This window comes from Schistocerca cancellata, chromosome 9 (genome assembly GCF_023864275.1).
Source record: "Schistocerca cancellata isolate TAMUIC-IGC-003103 chromosome 9, iqSchCanc2.1, whole genome shotgun sequence".
Taxonomy (NCBI): domain Eukaryota; kingdom Metazoa; phylum Arthropoda; class Insecta; order Orthoptera; family Acrididae; genus Schistocerca; species Schistocerca cancellata.
In genome coordinates this window covers 194,329,096-194,356,488 of record NC_064634.1, presented here as the reverse complement: position 1 = coordinate 194,356,488, position 27,393 = coordinate 194,329,096, and the positions used below count along the sequence as shown (strand labels likewise).

General features: G+C 38.4%; 1 protein-coding gene across 3 annotated transcripts in view; it reads left to right on the top strand.

Annotated features, from left to right (window-relative positions):
• Positions 1-27,393, top strand: part of LOC126100988 (CB1 cannabinoid receptor-interacting protein 1-like) — a 247,659-nt gene that overhangs the window by 199,712 nt on the left and 20,554 nt on the right. Inside the window, exon 3 of one of the 3 annotated variants that reach the window (XR_007522241.1) lies at positions 8,447-8,603. The exons of the other annotated variants lie outside the window; for them this stretch is intronic. The gene's annotated coding sequence lies outside the window, so the exon portion shown is untranslated. The remainder of the gene's footprint in view (positions 1-8,446; positions 8,604-27,393) is intronic. 3 annotated transcript variants of the gene reach the window in all.

The following is a 27,393-nucleotide window of genomic DNA, read 5'->3' as shown; positions in this document are numbered from 1 at the left end:
AATGGATAAAACTTGGCTGACCCTCCGTGTCTTGAATTGTATGTCAGTTTACTCCTACCAGTTGATCCTCTGATACTCATATGACCAGTTTGCAAGTATTTGAAGTTGGCAATGACTGAGCCACAAGAAGTAATGGTTCATTTTCTTCTATTCTAGCTTATAAGATTGCAACCTTTCAGGACGCTTGGCTCCAGTGCTCCCTTTATTTGCAGTGCACACAAAAATGGTCTGAATTTTGTCACCCATTATTTTAACTCTCATATGAAAAACAGATGCTGTGGGAACATAATCCTCTTGTGAATTGGTGCCTCCATGTATTGTACATGTGATGATGACTCCCTCCACCTCTTTATTTAGAAATTCTACATGGCATAAGATATTCCCTTCTTGAATCTTTTGTGTTCATGTGTGAGTAAGCCAGTGTCTACAAACTTCTTCTGGGAATGCATGTAACAGTTTGAGGGCGAGCACTGTCCCATAAGAATCCACATTCTCTCCCAGTGTGGTCAGATCTGCTTATGGCACTCAATGTAGGTGGTGTTGAGGGTATCTGAACTGCCTGAAATAGAAGCATTAAGTTTCTCCAAGAAGTCAAGATGACTTTGGATAGCCAAGTTCTATTCTTATCCCACATATCTGGATTTTAAAATTAGCTTCATCTTCTCACATGTGTTGGCTGTAATGACAAACCCATTGACTTAAGCGGAGTTTGCAGGGCCTATGCGGGTAATGTTAAATTAGCTTAATTTATGTACCATTATATCTGGAACCAATAAAGACAGCACTCTAAAATTTTTACAGGTATCTTATCCATGTTATTTATGTCTACTGAAGTAGAATTAAGAGATGAGGTACAAAAGAAGGAGAGATATATATGTATTTTCAATTACACTATTTTTTTATTACAAATAATTGTACATATAAAGCCCTAGATGTCTATTTATTCAAATTATTTGCTATGGTTGTGCTTCAGTAGGTGCAGTATGTTATAATGAAATAGGCACCAAAGTTTCATATAGCTATCACAAGTAGTTTTTGATTAAAGAATCATAAAGCATAAAAAATTTTATTTCAAGAAAATCACATTTAAAGTTTGAAATGATAAAAATTGACTTGTAATTTTAAATTAAGCCTCAAAACCCCCAACAGCATAGTCAGCATTGTCATCTTTCCCAGCTTCCTTCTCTAAAAGTTTCTTTCTTCTGATTGACCTTGCTTCTTTGGTGATGAACTCAGCTGCATGCCGTGCCGTGGCGAATCTCAACTTGTCCCATAACTTCAAATCATTTACAGTATGGAGAGATGTTAAGATGTTTCAGAACTCTTATTGTTCCCATGTTTCCATTATTAAATGTTAATCCAGCCTCACTAAGTCCCCATTTTAGTGTACTGAGCCCGATAAAAACATTTTTGGGAACTCGTGTCCAAAGAATGTTTTTGAATGACTTGTAAGGATTCTGTGTTCGCCCATGTAGACACTTTTCCAATAGCTCTCATGTCATAGAAAAGTCTTACATTTACCTCACACAGATCATTCTTGCATTCATTTGACGTTACAGATGACTTTCTGTTGTCACAGTCAGCGCAAAGAACTGTTATTGTTGTAGCAAGTCCAATTCTTGCAGAAAAATCTTCTTCAATACTTACTTTTCCACCACGAATATTACAGCACAATGAACCATACAACACCTGAATTCAAATGTCCAATACAGGGAACGAAAGGCTATTTACAATTTGTACAGAAACCAGATGGCAGTTATAAGATTTGAGGGGCATGAAAGGGAAGCAGCGGTTAGGAAGGGAGTGAGACAGGTTTGTAGCCTGTCCCTGATGTTATTCAATCTGTATATTGAGCAAGCTGTAAAAGAAACAAAAGAAAAGTTTGGAGTAGGAATTAAAATCCATGGAGAAGAAATAAAAATTTTGAGGTTTGCTGATGACATTGTAATCCTGTCAAAGACAGCAAAGGACCCGGAAGAGCAGTTGAACAGAATGGACAGTGTCTTGAAAGGAGGATATAAGATGAACATCAACAAAAGCAAAATGAGGATAATGGAATGTAATCTAATTAAATCAGGTGATGCTGAGGGAATTAGATTAGGAAATGAAACACTTAAAGTAGTAGATAAGTTCGGCTATTTGGGGAGTAAAATAACTGATGATTGTCAAATTAGAGAGGATATAAAAATGCAGACTAGCAATGGCAAGAAAAGCATTTCTGAAGAAGAGAAATTTGTTAACATAGAGTATAGATTTGTCAGGAAGTCTTTTCTGAAAGTATTGGTATGGAGTGTAGCCATGTATGGATGTGAAACATGGACTATAAATAGTTTAGACAAGAAGAGAATAAAAGCTTTCGAAATGTGGTGCTACAGAAGAATGCTGAAGATTAGATGGGTAGATTATGTAACTAATGAGGAGGTGCTGAGTAGAGTTGGCGAGAAGAGGAATTTTTGGCACAACTTGACCAGAAGCAGGGATCAGTTGGTAGGACACATCCTAAGGCATCAAGGGATCACCAATTTAGTGTTGGAGGGAAGCATGGAAGATAAAAATCGTAGTTACATGGAGATGAAGCATCTTGCACAGCATAGAGTAGCACGGAGAGCTGCATCGTACCAGTCTCTGGACAGAAGACCACAACACGCACACACTTCATGCCAAACATAACCTAGACCAGAAGTGCTATTTTCTGATTTGAGGGGCAGTAATGGAAGTCTGATGGAGCTGTATCAGATGAAGAAGGTGGGTGTGGCAACAATTTATACCTTAGTGCATGTAATTTTACCATGGCAATGGCACTTGTGTGCAGACGTGCATTGTCTTCTCATGGCATCCACTTTGCAGATAATTTTTTCATTCGTAAATCTTCAGTTAAAATGTTATATACCCTTTCAGATGACATCTGGCAAACGTGAGCAATTTCACGCACTTTCAATTGGTGGTCCTCCATGACCATTTTGTGCACTTTTGCAATTATTTCTGGAGTAGTGATACATCTTGGCCAACCACTGCATGGATCATCATTTAAGCTCTCCCGACCAAATTGAAATTCATTTGTCCACTTGGCAACAGTTGAATATGAAGGAGCAGAATCCGCCAGTGTATTCTGGAAATTGGCATGGATGTCCTTTGCTTTTATACCTTTCTTTACAAAGTACTTAATCTCTGCCTGAATCTCGATTTTTTCCGTCTTCGCAAATCGCTATGCAGGAACAACAATAGAGCCACATCACTGCCACTCTTCCAAGAGCACTGACATGGCACATGTTTACAGGCAACAGCCCAATGAATATCACGTGGCAACTCATTGTGGCAGTGCTGGCCTCACATGGTGATTCCGAGAACTTATCGAACCACCCTCATATGTCGGACATAAATTGATAACTGTCATTCCTTTGGGCTCACACAGACATGATATATGTGATGAGAATGACAATGAGAAGTAACTTATTTGGGAAGAATTTCAATAACAATTACCAATCACAACAGAGCATTATGTAGCAGTCAATGACAGTGAATACTATTGTGCTCAAATAAGACACCTATAGTTATTACAAGGGGGCAGTCATAAAGTTTTAATTTAACCTCAAAATAATTAACTTTCAACTATCAACCTTGGTGCTGGCATTGATTCTTCTTATTTACCCTTCAATGTAGCACATTTTTCACAATGATGGATGACTTGGCAGAGATGTTGGTTGCTGAAAGCTGCAGTTCTGCTGTTCAGCTACTGTTTCATCACAAAAATTACCACGTTGTCACTCAGGAAACGCCTACCACTGAATGGTTTCTTAATCCACAGAAAGAGTAGAAAGTCACTAAGTGCCATGCCAGGAGAATATGAATTGTGACACAAAATTTGATTGCCCAAAGAAGCAGCAATTGTTACTGTGTCTTGCACAAACTGAGCTGGGTTGTTGTGGAGCAAAAACACCCCATTGGGCAGCTTCTTGCAATGCTTCATCTCAAAAGCCTCTCATAACTTCACCAGGGGGTTTTGGTAGTATGTTCCAGTGATAGTTTTTTCCCTTATGAACATACTCTGCTAGCACCGTACCATGGGAGACCCAAAAAACAGCCTCACCTTGCCTAATGCTAGTTGGGTCTCCACCTTTTTACGTACTGCTGAATCTACACATTTCCACTGTTGGCTTTATGCCTCTGTCTCAGGATCTTGGTAATACACCCAGAACTTGTCCATGGTAAGTAGGTGCCTAAAGAAGTCACCTGTACTGGTCTGATACAGCTGCAATGTTTCCACTGCTGCCTCAGTTCAATGGATTTTTTTGAATGGGTGTGAGCAGTCACAGAACACAGCAGGTGGCAACATTTGCAAGCCGACCACTGTGGCTGAGTGGTTCTAGGCACTTCAGTCTGGAACCACACGGCTGCTATGGTCGCAGGTTCGAATCCTGCCTTGAACATGGATGTGTGTGATGTCCTTAGGTTAGTTAGATTTTCATAGTTCTAAGTCTAGGGGACTGATGACCTCAGATGTTAAGTCCCATAGTGCTTAGAGCCATTTGAACCATTTTTTGCAACCTTTGATGTGTTCAAAATGTTGTGAAAGATGTTGGAAACTGGTCCACTTTTTCCACTGTCAACTCAATAGTTGCCTTGTTCCTATACACTTCCGCCAACTCAGGGTGGATTGTTGCATTGTTGTTGCTCTTCAAATGCTGAACACAAATTACTGTATGACACTCTGCTTTATCAACGGGCTGTGCCATATTCTTTTGGTTCTTCTAGTGGTTTGAGAGAGTACTGTGGCATGGGGATTTCAGTGTATGAAGTACACAGTATAAAGTCTGCAGACATATAACTGCAAACAAACAGAAAATTAATTCTTTTTTTGATGTGATGATAAAAGTCTTTGACTACCCCTCATATTTACAAAACAATATGAATATTTCCTTCTTAACATAATGTATTATGGGCATTCAGTAGTAATCCAACACATTTTATTTTCTGAAAGGAGGTTGGTTTCATTCAGGATTCCAATACACCATATTATTCCCCTCTCTTTTTACAAAACCCTATCTTTCAACATAATCTCATTCAGAGCATCCGCCTTATGCCACCTTAGAGAGAGAGCCTTTATAGTCCCATGATACCACTCCATTGGTCAACATCTTGTTCCATCAATAACTTCTATATTGTTCACATACTGCTTCCCATGGAGTGCATCCTTCATTGGGCCAAACAGATGGAAGTCAGAAGGTGTGAGGTCTGGGCTGTAGGCTGGATAAGGAAGAAAAGTCCAGGGACTTTTTGTGAGCTCCTCTCTGGTGTGCAGACTTGAGTGAGACCTTGTGTTGTCATGCAGAAGGAGAAGTTGGTTTGCATTCTTGTGGCAACAAACACACTGAAGTTGTTTCTTCAGTTCCTATGGGTAGCACAATACACTTCAGAGTTGATCATTACACCCTGAGGAAGGACATCAAATAGAATAACCCCTTCAGAGTCCCAGAAGACTATCACCATGACTTCACCAGCTGATGGTGTGGCTTTGAACTTTTTCTTTGAAGGAGAGGTAGTGTGGCATCACTCAGTGGATTACCTTTTTGTTTCTAGTTCAGAGTGATGAGTCTATATTTCATTGCCAGTAATGATGTGAACCCAGTGGGCACACACTTTTGAGTACCCCAGCTGATGGATGATTTTGTTAACATTACCAACAGAGACATCCAGATGTGCAGCATAGTGCTCAATTGTGATCCGTTGATCACCTCCAATGACAGTTTCTGCATGTTCTGGCATTGCAGGAATAACAACTGTGTGTGTATGGCTGGCACATGGGAGATCGGACAGGATTGTGCAACCTTGTTGCGATGATGACACATGCCTCGTTCAACAACTCACAATGCTTTTGTTCACTTCCAGGTCTGGATAGACATTCTACAAGTCATATGAATATCTGTGATGCTCTGGTTTTCTGCCAGAAGAAACTCAATGACAGCTCTCTGCTGTGAATGCAATCCATTACAGATACCATTTTGAAGGCTACAGTGCTGCCACCTGTCAGAATTGTAGGGGCAGAAGAGGGGATATTCCACAATGTCCCACAATAAATTCCACATTTTTTCAACCAAAATTGGCCAAGAAAATAATGGTGGCAACACTTATTTAATCCCCCTTGTAAAATGTAATACAAAAATTAAGAATCAACAAACCAGGCCGCTAATATTGTAGGGCACTCCTGCTGTAGTATATGCTCAGTTACAAAGTGCCATTGCTGTACAGCTTGAGATGCAGATGTCAGCATACTACCTTCAGAACTTACATTTTTAAACGATAGGTGTATGTGGATAAATATGGAGGTATTAAATGCTTATCTCCCTTACAAAATCATCTCATACAAACTGGAATGTCTTTCTAGGTGTGTGTGTGTGTGTGTGTGTGTGTGTGTGAGAGAGAGAGAGAGAGAGAGAGAGAGAGAGAGAGAGAGAGAGGCAGCTCAAGATGGTGAAGTGATAAACATATCATGGTAAAATCTATTTTGCATCTAAAAATAGATGCAATACTCTTTCTACAAACTACTGTGTTTTCCAATGGAGGCTGTGCTACAGAACAAAAATATGACTGTCAAGGAGAAGCTTGTAATGAACATAGACCCCACTAGCTATCATTTGCTGAAAACAGTGTCAATCATAACCAATCTCCAGTGCACTCATTAGCAACAGAACAGGGATGATTTGCTGAACAAAGCAGGGTACTCTTCTCAGTTGGTCTCTTCAGAACTATTTATAATGGATCAAATCAGGTCTTCTTTTGCATCAAATCTCAACTGATCTGAGTGCACACCAAGATGATGTCACTTGTGACATCACCCTATCTTCTTGCAAGGACATGGCATAAAATTAAAGATTTATCCCATTTCATCAATAACCTTCCTTAAAGAATGCCTATGGTCACTGTAGTTAAAGGCCTTTGAGAAGCATACTCCATAGTGTTATCTGAAATACGCCTAGCTGCATACTGCTGCATTTCAGCCTTTCAACCCAATGAACTACTTACACATTAAATTGGTTTTGTCAGCATTGAGGCATGTCTTACAATTTGGCATCTTGGAATTTGCCTTACCACAGTAATATCATTTTCCAGCTATGTAACATCTTATACTTGATGGTGCAGGTTCAGGTATGTGTTTTTAGATAGTGTTTTTATACTGGTCTTCAACAAGATATAACAGGCATTGATGTGACATAGTTTTCTATAGAATAAAAGTAATTTCTTCAGTAACTGGTAGTATCTGTGGAAATGTGATATAAGTTCTTGGCCCTTTGTTTTGAATAAGTCCATAATTTATGGTGATCAATGAACTCTCTCATCTAGCCGTGAAATTCTGTCTTGTTTTAGAAGAGTTATCACTAAGTGTAATGCAAATGTTTTGCACTTTCATCACTTATTTTAAAAAAAATACTTCATCACAAAGGGAAATTGTGCTGCTCACAGGCAGAGGGTTTCCATACTTTTAGCTGCACCTAATATTTCATATGGGGGATCCAGATAACAAGCTGCTCATGTTATACACTAGTGTATTTGCAAATAATGTTCAGTTAACATCAGTGTAAAATCACAAAAATTCAAAGCTTTGTGTCAAATGAATTAAGCAAAAAGATTACAGCAGTATCTCGTATTATCCTGGTCCTGAACATGTTTCACAGTGCTGACCTTATTTCTTGATCCCTTAAGAATTATGATGTGGTTTTCTTATGATTCTTCAATGTACTTGTAAAAAGCAAGAGACAACAAATATTTGGATCTTAACCATATATCCACACACATGTACTAGATCCCTGTCCAATTTGTCTTGTCCTAATGTTTTATCTTTCATAGCATGTTTTACTTGCCCTGGGATCGCCAACATTTGCCCCACATATATATGTTCTTTTAAAATTAAGTCCATTATTACTTGCCTCTCTTCTTACATGCTCTATTTATTCTCTTGTTTTATATTTTCATTTATTTTTGTGTGCTTTTAGCTTTTGTTTGTTACTTTATTTCTTCTCTCAATATTTTGTAGCATAGAATAGAGTGAAACAGTCTTATGCTTTTCAGTTGGTTAAATCTGGCATTTCATTAAATTTTCTCTTTATTCTTTACTTTTTCTCATTTCTTCTCTTTCTTCCACTTTTCCTTGTCTCTGTTTCCCCTGTTATGTCACATTAACCCCTTTCCTAACTCCTCTCACTTGTGCTCTGCAGCTGTTCTACCTTGTTAGCCATCTTTCCCATACTACATTCACTCCATCTTTCTGTATTCCATTTTCAGAGAAAATTTTAATTCTAATACCTGCACTTAGTCTTAAAAACTTTATTTTCCTTAGACTACTCCTTCATCCATCATTGAGCAGTCCCTTTCACTTTCCTGGTCTTGGATCATAACTTTCCATGCACCCTGTCCTTGCTCCCATCTTTCTTATGTAATACCCTGCCAACAGCAACGTGACGACTGGATACAGATCAACTGCCCACTTTTAACAAGGATCAAGACAGGAATTTGGATGGTTCTCTAACCAAGGTCATGACCATCATTTGCCCGCAGAAATAAATCAGCACAGAAAACATGACTGAGGATATTTTTACCTGGATTTAAAGGTGAGTCTTCTGAAATGCATATCCATTGTTCCAATCTTGTATTTTCTCAGATTTCTGCAGTTGCAGATATAATAAGTCACTAACTGATGATAGTGAAGATTTAAATTAGTGTCTTCCTGCCACTTCTCATACAAAGCAGCTTACATTTTTTTTAGAAATGTACCTTGACTCTCACTTCCTTGCATACGCTACTAAGCACAAAATAATTTTTTTCATGTTTTATGTGTCCAATGTTATTTTATAATATTTCATGAAGTACAGTTCTTCATCACTGAACATAATGCCCTATATCATAACACAGATGACACATTGCTTTATCAAAACAAATTGTTATCAGTATATGAGTAACACACATCCATCTGCTTCATTTTGCCCACTCCATTGTTTTGCATACCAGCAGTGGGAAGCACTATGTCTTGCATGCTGTGGCACTACAAAAATAGCAATGCACTGAATGACTGTTTAAAATAAAAGTAAAAAAACTATTGTAAGAGGAAATATCTGCATACTTGGTAGTGCAAAAACAAAACCACTGGAGTAGGACTGACAGGCACAACTAAATAACAATTAGTTTTCAAATTGCTGAATACACCCAATAATCAGCTGTTGATAATTATAAGCCAATCATAAGTCATCGCCTTGGGCCTTTGTCCCACTTCAATGCGTGTCAGCCCTGTTACTATGGATTTGGCAATGTTAGTTTCAGAGGGTGGCTGGATGCCCACCCTTCCTGCCTCCCCACCCCATCCTGCCCCAGGACAGAATTAGTGTACCCCAGCTATCTGCATCTAGTGTAAGCCATAAAATAGTGTGAATGAATGTTTACAAATGTCTGCGAGTTATGTAACTAAGGTAGGACATGGGGACCAGCCCAGTAGTCATCTAGTAGTACATGGGAAACCGCTAAAAAACCACATCCAGGCTGGCCGGCATACCAGCCCTCTTTGTTAGTCGGCCGGGTGGATTCGATCCGGGGCTAGTACACCTACCTGAGTCCAGGATGCAGCACATTAGCGTTCTCGGCTAACCTGGCGGGTCAATAAGCCAATCGTGAATTTTTACAAAAAATATATAACGAAGTCCAAATGGAATGAATGGCAAATTAATTTAGAGAATGGTATGAAAAAATGAAGAGAGGAGTGTGAAACATTATTGAAAAAAAAATACAGAAACAGGAAGAAAGAGATGAAAGAGGAAAAAAATCACTAGTGCATTAATGGTGGAATTCTAAAAAACATACATTTTCTTTTAGGCTACTGTTACTTCCCTGCCTTTTTTAACACCTTGATTTTATTCTGATCAAGGGCTTGGGACATTTCTGTTTCCCTTCAGCATTTGTAGAGCCTATGCTTTAACTTTTATTTTCCAGTTTCTTATCTTTCACCTGATGAATTTTTTGAAAAATCTGTAAGCTACAGATTCACAGTGTTGTCTAAATTTGTATTTCTCAGTCTTCCTCAAAATACTCCATTTTCAGAGGCTCATAAGCAGAAACACCCGACCTGTTGCAGTTGTCATTAATTCTCTGAATTTCATGTCTCTGAGAATGCATGAAGGAGGCAAGGCGCAGAAAGGATTTAAATTCATTATCTACTTGTTCTTAATGCTTTTTGCTCATTCTGTGACACAGTATCTAGGGTAGAAAGAACTGGGGATATGAATTCTCACAGAATAGCATGACAATTTGCACTGCTGCTATATTTTTTTGTGATTTTTACTGATCACAATCTACTTATTGTTGTATTTATCAAGTAACTATTTTTACACAAGCTAGTATGGAACTTCATCGTAAAATTTATGTGGAGGAGAAGCAGACCGCACATTGTGTCTGTAGACAACTAACTTAAAGAAAAACCCAAAATACTGAATACTGTGGTGTAAGGATGGATTAAAAATAAATTAGCCTCTTTAGTTGCTTGCTCATTGTAGATGGGATGATTTCAAACTTCTGCAGTTACATGAGGAGGTATGCCTGGAAGGCTGCACTGACCCTGCTAGGCCTCACATTTTTCCTGTTACCAGTGTCTGCTGTAACGAGAGAGACAGTGGTGGATTCTGCTGTTGCATAACACAGCGTAAAAAATTTTGTCATTAATGAGAAGGTTAATGCTGTTGAAATTTGTCACCATTTACTACTAAAATTTGGGAAAAGATCCTTTCATGGCCCTATATGAATTATTGGTGTAAGGAGGTCAAGAAATGATGAAAGAGTGTTGAAAACTCTGCCCGTCTGTACCACCCCCATGCCAGCTCAAGACAGAATATTAAGCCTATATGTGGACTTGTTGAAGGTAATGAGTAGTGTGTTTGAAAGTCTTTTGGAACCTTGACATCAGTTATGCAAATTTTCAGTCAATCATTTGGAATGAGTTACATTATCCGAATGTGTCAACTTGTTGGCTTCTGGAGTTGCCGAAACAAGAACGGAAAACTGTGTGCATTGTAGTTTCTCACACTCTTTGCACAAAGTAAAAGGAAAAAAAGATGCTGTTTCTTTGGATAAAACTGTCACATGGTATGGGACTTTACTCAGTAATTAGACCGATAAATTAAAAAAAAGCCAGTACAGAATGACAAGGGAGCCCTTGTGAAAGTTAAAATGAAGTTTTCTACTGGTAAGATCATGGCCATGACGTTCTGGGACAGCAAAGGCATTCTGCTGGTTGTTTTTGTGCAGGAACGTAGGATCATTAATGCTGCTCACTACTGCCATCTTTTCTGTGCAGTTCAAGCTGCCTACTGCTCAAAAAAGTGCTACACCCAGATGAAAAGTGTGTTCCCCTTCCATGACAATGGCAGATCTCACAGCACATGGTAAACCAGCAATCAATGGTCAACATGGCTTGGACTGCTCTTGAAGATCAAGCCTGCAGCCCAGCCTTGTTGCTCTCAGATTGCTGTATGTTTGGGCCACTCATGGAAGCTATTACTGGAGAAGGATTACAATCAATAGTCTTAAGTCATGTTCTCGTAGTTAATTTGAACATATAGTTAAAAATCCATTGGCCAATAGCAAAAGTGTGTCAATAAGATCAGTTTTATGATATGAATGTAATAGAGGGAAACATTCCACATGGGAAAAATATATCTAAAAACAAAGATGATGTAACTTACCAAACAAAAGCGCTGGCATGTTGATAGACACACAAACAAACACAAACATACACACAAAATTCAAGCTTTCGCACCCAATGGTTGTTTCATCAGGAAAGAGGGAAGGAAAGGGAAAGACAAAAGGATGTGGGTTTTAAGGGAGAGGGTAAGGAGTCATTCCAATCCCGGGAGTGGAAAGACTTAACTTAGGGGGAAAAAAGGACAGGTATACTCTCGCACACACACACATATCCATCCGCACGTACACAGACACAAGCAGACCTGCAGACAGCATTCCCGGGATTGGAATGACTCCTTACCCTCTCACTTAAAACCCATATCCTTTCGTCTTCCCCTCTCCTTCCCTCTTTCCTGATCAAACAACCATTGGGTGCGAAAGCTTGAATTTTGTGTGTATGTTTGTGTTTGTTTGTATGTGTATCAACATGCCAGTGCTTTTGTTTGGTAAGTTACATCACCTTTGTTTTAAGATCAGTTTTATGTATAAATAACAAAACAGAACATTTGAATTAATTCTGCATCATAGATCTTTTTTAGTAATAACACAACCCCTTCCTTCGCTTGCATTTATCACTAATCTCTTGCCCAGTGCAAAGTCTCAAGCAACTGGAAAAAGGTGAATCTGGGACTTCAGCAGCTTTCTGAGAGCAAACCTAGATCTGTTTCCTGCCTGGATTCTTGCCATTATTTCCTGGTCTGTCTCATTCCTTTCAATATAATAAATTTTATTGAGATGGAAGGCTTTCTGCCCACAAATAAATATGGATTTACAAAAGCATTGCTCACATGAAACACAACTTGCCCTTTTCTCACAAAATATCCTGTGAACCAAGGACAAAAACCAACAGGCAGATTCCATTTTCCTAGACTTCTTGAAAGCATTTGACATGGTGTCCAACTGCTCATAATTAATTAATGAATGAGCATAAGGAATAAGTTCCCAGATTTGTGAGTGGCTCAAACACTCCTTATGTAATAGAACCCAGTATGTTGTCCTTGACAGCAAGTGTCCATCAGAGAAAAGGATATCATCAGGAGTGCTCCAGGGAAGGGTGAGAGGACCACTCTTATTGTCTATGTACATAAATGATGTGATAGAAGGTTGAGTAGCCATTTGAGATTGTTTGCTGATGACATTGTGGTGTACTGCAAGGTATTGTCATAGAGTGACTGCAAGAAGATACAAGATGACTTCACAAAATTCCTAGTTGGTGTGATGAATGGCAGCTTGCTCGGTTGTAGAAAAATAAAAGTTAATACAGAAAAGTAGGTAAACCAATCCCATAAGATTTGAATATAGCATTAGTAGTGCTGCCTGACAAAATTATGCTGATTAAATATCTGGGCATAATGTTTCAGTGTGATATGAAATGGAATGAGCATGTAAGGATGATAGTAGGGAAGGCGAATAGTCAACTTCAGTTTATTGGGAGAATTTTAGAAAAGTGTGCTTCATCTGTAAAGGAGATCATGTATGCAACATTAGTGCAACCCATCCTTGAGTACTGCTTGAGTGTTTGGGATCCCTGCCAAGTCAGATTAAAGGAACACATTGAAGCAGTTCAGAGAAGTCTACTACATTTGTTACCAGTAGATTCTCAACAGGAGAGTATTACAGAGATTCTTCATAAACTCAAATGCGAATCCTTGGAGGGAAACACTATTGAGAAAATTTAGAGAACCATAATTTAAAGATGATTGCAAAATGATTCTACTGCCACCAATGTACATTTTGCATAAAGTCTGTGAAGATAAGAGAAATTAGGGCTCATATGGAGGGAAATAGACAATCATTTTTCCCTCCCTCTATTTGTGAGTGGAACATGAAAGGAAATGACTAACAGTGGTACAATGCACCTTCCACAACACACCATATCGTAGCTTGCAGAGTGTATAAGTAGATGTAGATGTAGATGTAGAAACTGTGTGGTAGCATTTAGTAAGAGATTCAATGAAATCTGAACAGTGAAATTTTAAATAATATCAGGGAAAAGGAGCAAATATGATTTTTTAAGCACGGGGTTGCCTGTTATGTGTAGTGATATAGTGGAATGCGATGAAAATGAGTGATGAAATTAAGTTTTTATTTAATGTAGCAATTAGGAATATCTGTTAACTCTTATTTAATCAGTTTCTTTTGGTGAACATCTCACATGAATTAACAATGTTAATGACAGTTTCAAAGATTAAATATCTGATCTCCAGTTTTTTTTATTATAGGATAGTAAGTTACATCCTGGTAATATAAATTTTACAAGTGGATTCTTGCAAAGAGGAAAACAGCAGCCAGCCATTTCTTTGCAAGAATCTGTATTTTGTGCGTAGCCACAGTTTCAAAATGTTAGTTTTTCATGGAATACACTAACTAACTTCATCTGAACAGGCCTCAGGAGGGGCTGCATTACTGACTGACCACATGTCATCCTCAGCTGATAGGTGTCACTGAATATGGATATGGAATGGCATGTGGTTAGCAGACTGCTCTCCCAGCTGTTGTCAGTTTTTGTGACCAGAGCTACCACTTCTCAATAAAGTAGCTCCTTAACTGATCTCAAAAGGGTGGAGGACACCCCACTTGGCAACAGCACTCGGAAGACTTCGACAGTGACCCATATGTGTCTAAGCCAAGCCCAACAGTGCTTAACTTTGGTGATCTCATGGGAACCAGTGTTAACACTGTAGAAAGGCCATTGGTTTTTGATGAACTAGCAATAATATAAATTTTGTTATAATCTGATGGACTCAGTGAAATAAGAAAAACCTAATGCAACATTAAATTAATTCAGTCACCAGTCATAAATACACCACCATAAATATTAAATGAGATCTATTTTGAAGCATTAAAGAAAATGCATGGGGGCAGTATCATAAATATTCACACTTCAGAAAGGAATTGAGTCCCACACGAACATAACATATGAGCTTAATTGTTAATGCATGCTTATATAATGCCAGCAGAATCTAGAATTGATCATAAGGAAATATACATGATGTCTCTCCTGTGGATTGTTACACACATATCCTCTGGTGTTTCAGCAGATATTTGCAGTTTAGTTTTTGCAGTTTGTACCTGGTGTCAGCCCAAACAAATACTGCTCATCATATCTTTCACATGACACTCAGTGTCGATGGAAACCGTCTGCTTGTTTCCCGTTATGAGAAAAATCATTTTGATAGCAGAATTTTACATACCAATTTGATTGAGCGGTCTCAAATTAGTCCAGTGCAATTTTTTTTCCATTGATCTGTATTAACAGGGACAGTATAACATGAAAAATAACCAGTACTCCAGCAATGACAGTACCATTCATGCCCGCGTCCAACTATTATTGCCAAGCACAGCATTGTTCAGTTGCTGTTGGAGTACCAATTATTCTTCACATTTTAATGTTTCTGGTAATATATATTGATAAAACAAATAACCCTAGACTAATTTGGGACTGGCCAATTAAATGGGCACATATAATTCCACTTTAAAAATTATTTTGTTTATAATGGGAAACAAACTGATGTATCCTGTCAGCACTGGGTGTCGTATGCAAGACTTGATGAGCAGCATCTGTTTGGCTGACACATTGCAAAAACAAAATTGCTAATATCTACCAAAACACCAGATAAAATCCATCTGTTGCCTCTTACATAGATAACTGTGTGTGCACAAATGAGCTAAAGTAATTTCTTGGGAAGGCAGGTGTCTTATATGCCATAACTGGAAATATATTATGCAACAGTAAATAGTATATTTTAAGACCCAACCATTAAAAGACCCTCCAATGGCAAACACAATCAGATGAGCCTACTGCAGCACACGAAAATATTGAAAACTGAGATGTAGACAAACTCATAAAACACAGCATAACTCATAAAATGAAGAGTGAAGCAATGAATGAAAATTTGCAACCAGGCTGGAATTTGAAACTGCATCCTCTGCTCACTAGGCAGCTGCTCTAACCACTACATTGCCTTAGCACCCACCTTAGCATGCCTACCTCCTGAATCCAAATTCACATTTACTCCTCAGCCCACTTGGTATTCCCCTTAAACTAAAACATCATTGCAGAGAGTCTCCAAATGTATTGGAATAGCACCTCAGCATCGAATGAAATGGGTGATCCTGCCTGAAATCCAGGTTTAGGTACTTTAATCATACAAAACTATATGGCTCCAGAGACATTTTCATCTTTCAAACATCTACAATATCAATCTGCATATACAGGGTGGTCCATTAATCGTGACCGGGCCAAATATCTTACGAAATAAACATCAAACGAAAAAACTACAAAGAACGAAACTTGTCTAGCTTGAAGGGGGAAACCAGATGGCGCTATGGTTGGTCCACTAGATGGCACTACCATAGGTCAAACGGATATCAACTGCATTTTTTAAAGTAGGAACCCCTATTTTTTATTACATATTTGTGTAGTACGTAAAGAAATATGAATGTTTTAGTTGGACCACTTTTTTCACTTTGTGTTAGATGGCACTGTAATAGTCACAAACATATGGTTCACAATTTTAGGTGAACAGTTGGTAACAAGTAGGTTTTTTAAATTAAAATACAGAATGTAGGTACGTTTGAACATTTTATGTCGGTTGTTCCAATGTGATACATGTGCCTTTGTGAACTTATCATTTCTGAGAACGCATGCTGTTACAGTGTGATTACCTGTAAATAACACATTAATGCAATAAATGCACAAAATTATGTCCGTCAACCTCAATGCATTTGGCAATACGTGTAATGACATTCATCTCAACAGCAAGTAGTTTGCCTTCCGTAATGTTCGCACATGCATTGACAATGCGCTGACGCATGTTGTCAGGCATTGTCGGTGGATCAGGATAGCAAATATCCTTCAACTTTCCCCAGAGAAAGAAGTCTGGGGACGTCAGATCCGGTGAATGTGCAGGCCATGGTATGGTGCTTTGACGACCAATCCACCTGTCATGAAATATGCTATTCAATACTGCTTCAACTATACGCGAGCTATGTGCCAGACATCCATCATGTTGGAAGTACATCGCCATTCTGTCATGCAGTGAAACATTTTGTAGTAATATCAGTAGGACATTATGTAGGAAATCAGCATACATTGCACCATTTAGATTGCCATTGATAAAAGGGGGGCCAATTATCCTTCCTCCCATAATGCCGCAATATACATTAACCCACCAAGGTCACTGATGTACCACTTGTCACAGCCATCACAGATTTTATATTGCCCAATAGTGCATATTATGCCGGTTTACGTTACCACTGTTGGTGAATGACACATCATCGCTAAATAGAATGCGTGCAAAAAACCTGTCATCATCCCGTAATTTCTCTTGTGCTCAGTGGCAGAGCTATACATGACATTCAAAGTCATCGCCATGCAATTCCTGGTGCATAGAAATATGGTACGGGTGCAATCGATGTTGATGTAGCATTCTCAACTCCGACGTTTTTGAGATTCCTGATTCTCGCATAATTTGTCTGCTACTGATATGCGGTTTACCTACGACAGCAGCTAAAACACCTACTTGGGCATCATCATTTGTTGCAGGTTGTGGTTGAAGTTTCGCATGTGGCTGACCACTTCCTGTTTCCTTAAATGACATAACTATCCAGCAAACGGTCCGAACACTTGGATGATGTCGTCCAATGCCGTTGGGCATTTTGATCACGATAGTCATACATCAACATGATATCGACCTTTTCCACAATTGGTAAACGGTCGATTTTAACACGGATAATGTATCACGAAGCAAATACCATCCGCACTGGTGGAGTGTTACGTGATACCACGTGCTTATACGTTTGTGACTATTACAGTGCCATCTATCACAAAACAAAAAAAAGTGGTCTAACTAAAACATTCATATTTCTTTACATACTACACGAATATGTAATAAAAAATGGGGGTTCCTATTTAAAAAAAAAACGCAGTTGATATCCATTTGTCCTATGGCAGTGCCATCTAGCGGGCCAACCATGGGCCATCTGGTTTCCCCCTTCAAGCTAGATGAGCTTCGTTCTTTGTAGTTTTTTTCATTTGATGCTTATTTTGTGAGATATTTGGCCTGGTCACTATCAATGGACCACCCTGTATACACCATGGATGTTTGAGACTTGAAATGTCTCTGGAACCATACAGTTTCATTTGATAAAGGCACCTGTGCCTGGGATTCAGGCAGGATCCCCTGTTTCAATTGATGCTGAAGCACAACTCCAATACAGTTGGAGAGCCTCTGCAATGCTGTTCAAGTTTAGTGGGAATGTGATATGGTAGTCTGCACAGTGGAGCAAAGCCTCTGTGTCAGATGACGTAGTGGTTAGCACATCTACCTAGTATGCAGGAGACCCAGGTTTGAATCCTAGCATTGGTACAAATTTTCAGTCATTGCTTCAGTTGGCATATGTACATCATAGATGTTTGAGATTTGAAAAGGTCTCTGATACATTTTAGTTTCATTTAAATAGAGTGTTGCTGTGTCTGTCTTCAGGGTGCATTGCACACAAAATTTATTCTCTCAGTTATCAAGGTGGCTTCACAACTACCAATTGACAGAACTGAATCAAAGTTACCATATTTATTACAAGTAATGAAATTCTTATGAATATTATCAACATAAAACACTTAAGTCCACTAACGATTCTTTACATACAAAGTGCTAAACAAAGTATTTTACTCATGCCAAAATCTAAGTTGTTTCAAGAGATGCTGGCTTGCATGGCATCATCCAGGAAGAAGGTGCTTGTACATAGTTTACTCTTAACTCAAAGACAACTTGCTTTTGCCCTGCAGCCCCCTCAATACCCAATTAGTGGAAGTATATCGTCACACTCTATTTCACTGCATGTGACTGGTGTAGAGCAATGCAGCGACATTGGCTCCTTCTGTGAGCCTGACTGGAACTACATTGTGGCTGTACTGTTTATTTCTGCTGAGCAGGCAACCCTGCAGACGTGACTATACTGCAAGAGGTCACAGTCACCTACCCCCTCCTAGGGGAGAAGTGGTGGAGTCATCTCAGTGTGCTAAAGATAACCCCTGGAAGTTATGTCGAGGAGGATGAGTCACCTTGGAGTCAACAACATTGACCTTCATTGAGATGGTTTTGAAATCTTCAGCAAAGAACCTGTCCCTGGAGATGCGGTCCTGAGATATGGGAGTCTGGCTGTGGGCCAGTTGGAGGTATTATGAAAAAAAAGAACATGACAGCATTTACATTGTTTGAGACAAGATTTCAAAGCTGATTTTAGTGCTTCTTGGCTTGGGCCACCTCTTCTGTTTAAGTGCTAGATGTGTTGTTTGAATTTCAAACATAGAGCAACACAACAGCTTGGTAATCTGTGTCAGTATCCACAGTCACCCTGATGAGGTATCAAGGCAAATGCCAGGTCATGCAGCTTGAATTTGTGCATACGCAAGACACTTGGTAAGTTGCTATGGGGTCAAACAGTTTGACAATAGACAGGAGGGGCCTTTGTGACTGGCCATATAGCTTCTCCACTGGACATTGATCATTTTGAGGTGTGTCACAGTATGTAGATAAAAAACCAGTTAAAGTATAATCTCTGTTATACTCATTAAACGACTTGACCATTTATGTCACAAAAGTCCTCATGAATCTCTCTGCCAGACCGTTGTATGCTGGGTGAAATGGTGCCGACAAAATGTGTGTAATACAATTTCCTTCACAATATGTCTCAAACTCCAGAGAGGTGAATTGGGTACTGTTTTCAGTAACCAGTGTGGAAGGTAAGCCTTCTATAGCGAACTCTTCATAGTGCCTAAAACATCTTTGAAGACAAACTGACTATATCTTGGAGATGTACTGAAATCTGCTACAAGCATCCACTACAAGGAGCAACTGAGCTTCCAAAAACAGTCCAGCAAAACCAAAGTGAAGCACTGTCCAAGGGTGAATGGGCTGTGGCCATGGGAAATAATTCTCATTGTCAGATAGAACTGCTTGATGGTGTTGACAGTTTGTGCAGATTGTGAGAATGAGCTCAATATTATTGTCAATTTCCTTCCAAGAAAAGTCTTCACTGGCTATCCATTTTATGAAGACAACACCCCAATGACCTCAGTATACTAAATTCAACCCTTTTTATTGTAGAGTCCCAGGAAAGGTGACTAGTTTTTCCATTCTCATCATGCAAGAGGAGAACCCCCATACAAACAGTGATTCCACGCTTTCTATTCAATATGCAATGTTCTCAAGGTTACAGAGTATTATCTTATTGACTGGTCACTGTATTTTGATGTATAAGGCCCCTGGGCATAAGAGTGCCAAGGGAATTGGCACTAATAATGAAATGTTGCAAGCAGATTTAGGGTACTACATCATATAGTCTGTCCTATACAGCTGGCTGGTGTGAAAGTACATTGGGTTTTTTTATGCTAAGTGGCGTTATGCTATCTCATCTCATATTAAATTTGAAGAGTCAGTTGAAGTTGCCACACAGTTCCTTGTGTAATGCTACTACCAGCATTAAAGATGGAGGCCAAAGGCCTTCTTAAACATAAGAAGTCTTTGCCTGTACATATAATCAAGTAACTTTTCGAGAGTGGAAACAATGGTCAGTGCCTCTTTTTTGATTTGGCTATAGTTTTTCTTTGCAGTGCCTGAAGTGTTTTAGAAGCAAAAGCTGTCAGTCATTCCACTGCACTGACTTTGTGTGGAGGATCAGCAGCCATGATGACTAAGTTCTCTGGATTGTAATAAATTAAACAGTGGGTTTGGAGAGTGCCAACTTAAGCCTGTGAAATGTGTATTGACATTCAGTAGACCAGTTTCCAAACTGCTGACAGAGTGGTTTTAAACAGCTGCAGCATGCAAAATCAATTTTCTATAATATTTAAGTTGACCCATAACAGACTTCAGCTGCTTCATATCAGTGGGAAGCAGTAACCTTTGTACAGCCTCAGTATGTTTAAGTATGGGTGCTCCGTACTCGTGCTGAATGTGTGTCCCAGGTACTTTATGTGCCTAATGAAGAAAACACACTTTCCTCTGTTGCACTTTAAATTAGCATGTACTAGAGCTTGAAAGATTATGCAAACAAACTTGCTCCCTTTCTAGCTTCCCTTTTGAGCAACGAAAGGTACGTAACTACTGGAAAAAACTACAGGTCATTCCCATTTTTAAGAAAGGTTGTAAGACAGATCCACACAATTGCAGACCTATATCATTGACGTCAATCTGTTGCAGAATTACGGAACATGTTTTATGCTCAAGAATTATGACGTTTTTTGGAAAATGAACAGCTCCTCTATAAAAATCAATATGGATTCCACAAAGAGATATCCTGCAAAACTCAGCTCGCTCTGTTCCTCCATGAAATCCACAGTGCAGTGGACGATGGCATTCAGGCTGATGCCATTTTCCTTGACTTTGGTAAGGCATTTGACACCATCCCACATTGCTGTTTAATGAAAAAATACGAACTTAGAGGGTATCAGAGCAGACCTGCGACTGGATTCAAGACTTTCTTACAGATAGAACTCAACACATTGCTCTTAACAGCAGTGTGGGATCCTTACCAGGTAGGATTGACAGAAGACATCGAAAAAGTGCGAAGAAGGGCAGCTTGTTTCATGTTATTGTACAATAGGGGTGAGAGTGTCAGTAATGTGATACACGAGTTGTGGTGGCAGTCACTGAAACAAAGTGGTTTTCTTTGTGGTGAGATCTGTTTATGAAATTTGAATCACCAACTTTCTCTTCTGAATATTTTTTGACACCCACCTACATAAGGGGAAATGATCATCAGAATAAAATAAGAGAAATCAGAGATTGATCAGGAAGATTAGGTGTTCCTTTTTCCCATGTGCCATTTGAGAGTGGAATGGTAGAGTAGTAGTATGAAAATGGTTTGATGAACCCTCTGCCAGGCACTTAAGTGTGAATTGCAGAGTAACCATGTAGATGTAGACCTAAATCAACAGAGGTAAAGGTAATATCCGCAGTACCACAAGGAAGTGTGATAAGACCGTTGCTGTTCACAATATACAGGGTGACAGGGTGAGTCACCTAATGTTACTGCTGGATATATTTTGTAAACCACATCAAATACTGACGAACCGATTCCACAGACTGAACGTGAGGAGAGGGCCTAGTGTAATTGTTTAATACAAACCATACAAAAATGCACGGAAGTATGTTTTTTAACACAAACCTAAGTTGTTTTTTTTTTTTTTTGTAATGGAACCACGTTAGTTTTGTTAGCATATCTGAACATATAAAAAAATATGTAATCAGTGCCGTTTGTTGCATTGTAAAATGTTAATTACATCCAGAGATATTGTAACCTAAAGTTGACACTTGAAACCTCTGACGTTCAGTAGCGTGTTGTAACAAACACAGGCCACTGTCGGCAAGCAGCATCTGCAGGGACATGTTTACAATGACGACCATGTTTACGAGTGTGGCTGTAGTGCACTGTTGTGGATTGGTCTAGCTGTCACAGTGTCCGCATGTAGCACTTGCTGCTATTGTTATTCTGCATTCGTCTCCGCACGCAGACCAACTGTAGTACACCGTGTTACCAGACGTCTGTGATAGTGTAGTGTTGTAGGAACTGTGACCATGGTGTATTCGAACTCTGAAAATGCAAAGATGATACTCATCTATGGTGAGTGTCGACGAAGTGCAATAAAAAGGTGTTAGCATGTGGATCTAATGTGCTGTTCCAGTCTCTTCTGTACCTAAGGTCCATCACCGTTCCCTTTGGATCCCTATGTAATTCGGTGCTCTCTGATACACACGATCGAACAGCGGAGGAGTGGTACTCAAGCATCAACTTTAGGTTACAATATCTCCGGATGTAATTAAAATTTTACAATGCAACAAATGGCACTGATTACGTATTTGTTTATATGTTCAGATGTGCTAACAAAACTAACGGGGTTCCATTTTAAAAAAAGTATGTTTGTGTTAAAAAACATACTTCCGTGCATTTTTTATAGTTTGTATTAACCAATTACACTAGCCCCTCTCTTCACGTTCGGTCTGTGGAATCGATTCATCAGTATTTGATGTGATTTATGAAATATATCCAGCGGTAATGTTAGGTGACTCACCCTGTATATAAATGATCTAGTAGAAAGCGTCAGATGCTCTTTAAGGCTAATCGCAGATGATGCAGTTGTTTATACCAAAGTAGCAATGCGAGTAGGTAGTAAGAATTTGCAGAACAACCTGCAGAGAAGTGATGAATGTTGCAGACTCTGGCAGTTGTACCTGAACGTAAATAAATGTAACATATTGAGCATACATAGGGAAAAAATCCACTACTGTACAGATACACAATTGATGACAAACTGCTAGAGTCAGCGTCTGCCGTAAAATATCTAGGCATAACTATCCAGAGAAACCTTAAGTGGAATGACCATATAAAACAGATAGTGGGAAAAGCAGACACAAGACTCAGATTCATTGGAAGATTCTTAAGGAAATGTAACTCATCCATGAAGGAAGTGGCTTATAAGACACTTGTTCACCCGATTCTTGAGTATTGTTCATCTATCTGGGACTCCTATCAGGTAGGACTGATAGAGGAGATAGAGAAGATCCAGCGAAGAGTGGCGCATTTCATCACAGGATAGTTTAGCTGTTGAGAGAGCATTACAGAGATGCTAAACAAATTCCACTGGCAGACGTTACAAGAGAGGCGTTGTTCATCATGGAGAGATTTACTATTGAAATTTCGGGACAGCACTTTTCAGGAGGAGTCAGACAACAGATTACTTACCTCCACATACATCTTGCATATTGACCATGAGGAGAAAATTCGAGGAATTAGGGCCACAATCATTCTTCCCACACACTATTCACAAGTAGGACAGGATTAGAGGGATCAGAAAGTGGTACTGAAAGTACCCTCTGCCACACACCATTAGATGGCTTTCAGAGTATGATCTAGATGTAGAAACAGTGATTTCAAATTTCTTCAAAGCTCAATAGAGTTTGTCCTCCATGACAAAGATATCATCAAGATAATTGTTGGCGTCCAGAATGGCACTAGTTAATTGTTCAAGATATCATTGGAAAGTGGCCAGAGTGCTAAAGGTGCCAAATGACAACATCCTACATTGAAAAACATTTTGTTGATCATTGATGGATAATTGAAAATAAGCTTTGGTTAGATCAGTTTTGGCAAAAATTGTATCTCCACCCAACCTAGCCCTAATATTTTCCACTTTGTGGTCAGATATGTATCCATAATCATTTGTGTATTAATTGTGGCTTTAAAGTCACTGCAGATTCACAGAGATTCATATGCATTTTTTAGAAAGCACTATTGGTGCAGCCCATGGGCTACTAGTGATTGGTTTCATTACATATTCTTCCTTTAATCATTGCAGTTCCAAATTAAGTTTATCTTCCAAAGCAAAAGGCACGTTACACACTTTGCAAAGCTTGGTTACCTGTTTAAGCTTTGGTAGGATATGTGCTTCATAATTCTTGATACTTAAAATTTTGCCATCAAATATTGTTGTATATTTGCTTAATAAATCCATAATGTGAGTGTGGAGTACCATAGCCTATACCTAACAGGCACAGTCGTATAACACAAGGCCCAATATAGAGAACAAGGGTCATCTTTAACTTCCGTCCAGCCTTTTTAAACCATGTGACCCATTGGTAACACCAAATAAAGCTTAAGCACTCATCACTGTAGGCTTTCTGCATCATATATTCTGCATATATTAACTTTTATGATAGCATTTGGTTCCTTATAAATTTTATTCCCAGTCATCTCTTGTAAAGTGTTGTTAAAACATTTGTTCTGGACACCCTTCGGCATCTACCGACGACGTGCATGTCAGGAACTTCAATCAAATTGTGCATGCCAATCAAAGACTGACGTCTGAGAGATTGCAGATGAATGTAGCATTTTAGGTGGATCATGCCATGAAATCCTGACACAGCATCTTGGAATGCACTGTGTTGGTGCCCAGTTCGTACCACGACTCACGAGTCAAGACCAGAAAGATTTTCACCTCACAATCTGTGAAGAGCTTTTGGCTTGTACAAATGAATGAGATGGCCCTTGCGGACATTTTCTTACTTCCAAAGTTGTAAACCCCATAGAAAGGACGAAGATTTGCAACGACAGACGTGATAAATGCGATCCAGCAAGATCCATACCAAGACTGCTTCCAGAAGTGGAAACAACATTGGAAGTGGTGTATCAACTGTGAAGAAGATTATTTTGAAGGAGACTATGCACTATAAGTAAAAGGCAAGCACAGAAAAATTTTGTAGACAAAGTTCTTGAATTTTTTGAACAGATCACCCTTATTCTATAATATTATCTCATCTTAGCAATAATAATATCCTCAGCAAATCACAGTTTGGGTTTCAAAAGAGATGCTCTACTGAGAATGCCAACTACATGTTCATTCACAAAATTTTAAAAGCATTAAATAATGTAATAGCACCAGCTGGTATTTTCTGCAATCCATCTGATGCATTTGACCGTGTGAATCACAGTATCCTCCTAGATAAATTGCTGTTTCATGGGACTGAAGGTCTAGCCAACCAATAAATAATGTCATATCTAACCAATATGATGCAGAAAGTTATACTTCATAATTGAACCAATATGGCCTAAGGGTGTGATTTTGACTTGGGAGAAATCACATATGGGCTTTCTCAAGGTTCTAGCTTAGATCCACTGTTGTTTCTCACACATGTAAATGATCCGCTGTCTAATACATAAAAAGCAGAATTAGTTATTTTTGCAGAGGACACAAGAATTGTAAAATACATGTATAAACAGAAGAAATGGTTAACATATTATTAAATGTATCATTGACTGATTTCTATGGATGGTCTCACCCTCAATTTTAAAAAAATCACAACATATTTATTTCTGTACATCTAGGAGTACTACACTAAAGATAAGTGTGACACAAGGCAAGGAAGTAATAAATAGGGTGGAAACTTGAAAATTCTTAGGTGTCAATATCAATGAGAATTTGAACCAGAAAAAACACATTTTGGAACAATTTAGTTCAGCCACTTTTACATTTAGAATCATTGCAAATCTTTGGGAGAGATATTTTGTATATTTTCATTCAATAATGCCATATGGAATAATGTTCTTTTGTAACTCATCCTTAAGTCTTCATTACTCAAAAATGTGCAGTAAGAATAACATTTAGTCCTCACCCACAATCATCTTATAGACCTCTGTTTAAGAAGTTGGGCATTCTGACTGTTGCTTCACAGTACTTTTATTCCCTCATGAAGTTTGTTGTAAATAACCCACTATAGATCAAAAGGAAACTGATGTACATTATTACAATACCAGAAAGAAAAATAACATTATTAATCCACATTAAAGTTGTCTTCGGCACAAAAAGAGATGCACAATGTTACAACTAAAATTTTTGATCACATACCTGGTGATATAAAATCTCTGACAGACAGCAAAGCAAAATCTGAAAACAAACTAAAACAATTGTTCTTAACAATTCCTTCTACTCCATAGAAGAATTTATATTATTGTAAGGTGTGAAAGTTATGGATAGGAATTACTAACTCAAATCTGCTTAAAAAAAAAAAATAATAATAATAAAAAAAAAACGTAGGAATGTCAGTTTGTAGCCATATTTACAAATTAATTTGTGATGTGAATGTAAAAAGACTCACTGCACATCATTATGATGCATCATGCAAAATGATCCATGGAACATGAACCTAACGAACTGACACACATTCAGCTAAAAGAGAAGTTACCAGATTAATATAAGTAGCAGATTCATATGGCTAATGCAAGCCATAAATTTTTCAGTTCTGTTATAAAAAGCCAGAAAAGCCACTGCAATGTAGTGTTCAGTTGCAGAATCAACACGGCTGCAAATTTCAGTATCTTAATTATAAATTTAAGGAAACACATGCTAATTGGCCAATATGGGACATGATTTTAGTGCATTCCTGTAATGATGTTTGAAAGATTGTTTGTTTGTTAAAGTTGAACAACTCCTAGTTAGACAAATTTTTACCTCACATATGCTTTTGAGCAAATGATTGTAGATTGTATTTTATTGGTCCTGTTGTCTATATAGCAGCTTATGCATAAGACATTGGACAAGTCGAGTTATAAATATACAGGCTGAAAGTAATTTCAAGGCATACATATTTAAGCTTACAATAATACACTTTACACGTAAGTACTTATATAACACATTTCATAAATTTAAATATTCTTCGATGGAGTAAAAGCAGTGATGCTGTAAATATGACTTTAGAGATTTTCCAAATGTATTGACTTCAGTGATAGCTTTTATGTTTTCAGGAAGTTTGTTATAAAGTTTAACTCCCATGTGAAAAGTACCTTTTTGACACAGTGCTGTGCTGATTTGAGTCATATGTAAGTTTCTGTTTTGTCTGGTAAAGTGCTCACGTATATCACAGTTTTTTTGTAGTCTCTGGTCCTTGCCTATTACATTTAATTTAAAGAACAAAAGGGTTTCCATAATGTATACACACGGTAATGGGGGAATATCAGATTTCTTAAACAGGGGTTTACAAGAGTCTCTAGGCTTGCACCCAAACAAGATTCTAATGGCCCTTTTTTGTAGTTTAAAAGTGCTATTAGCTATTTTAGAGTTTCCCCAGAAGGTGAACCCATATCTAAGACGAGAATGAAAGTACGCATGATATGCATTCA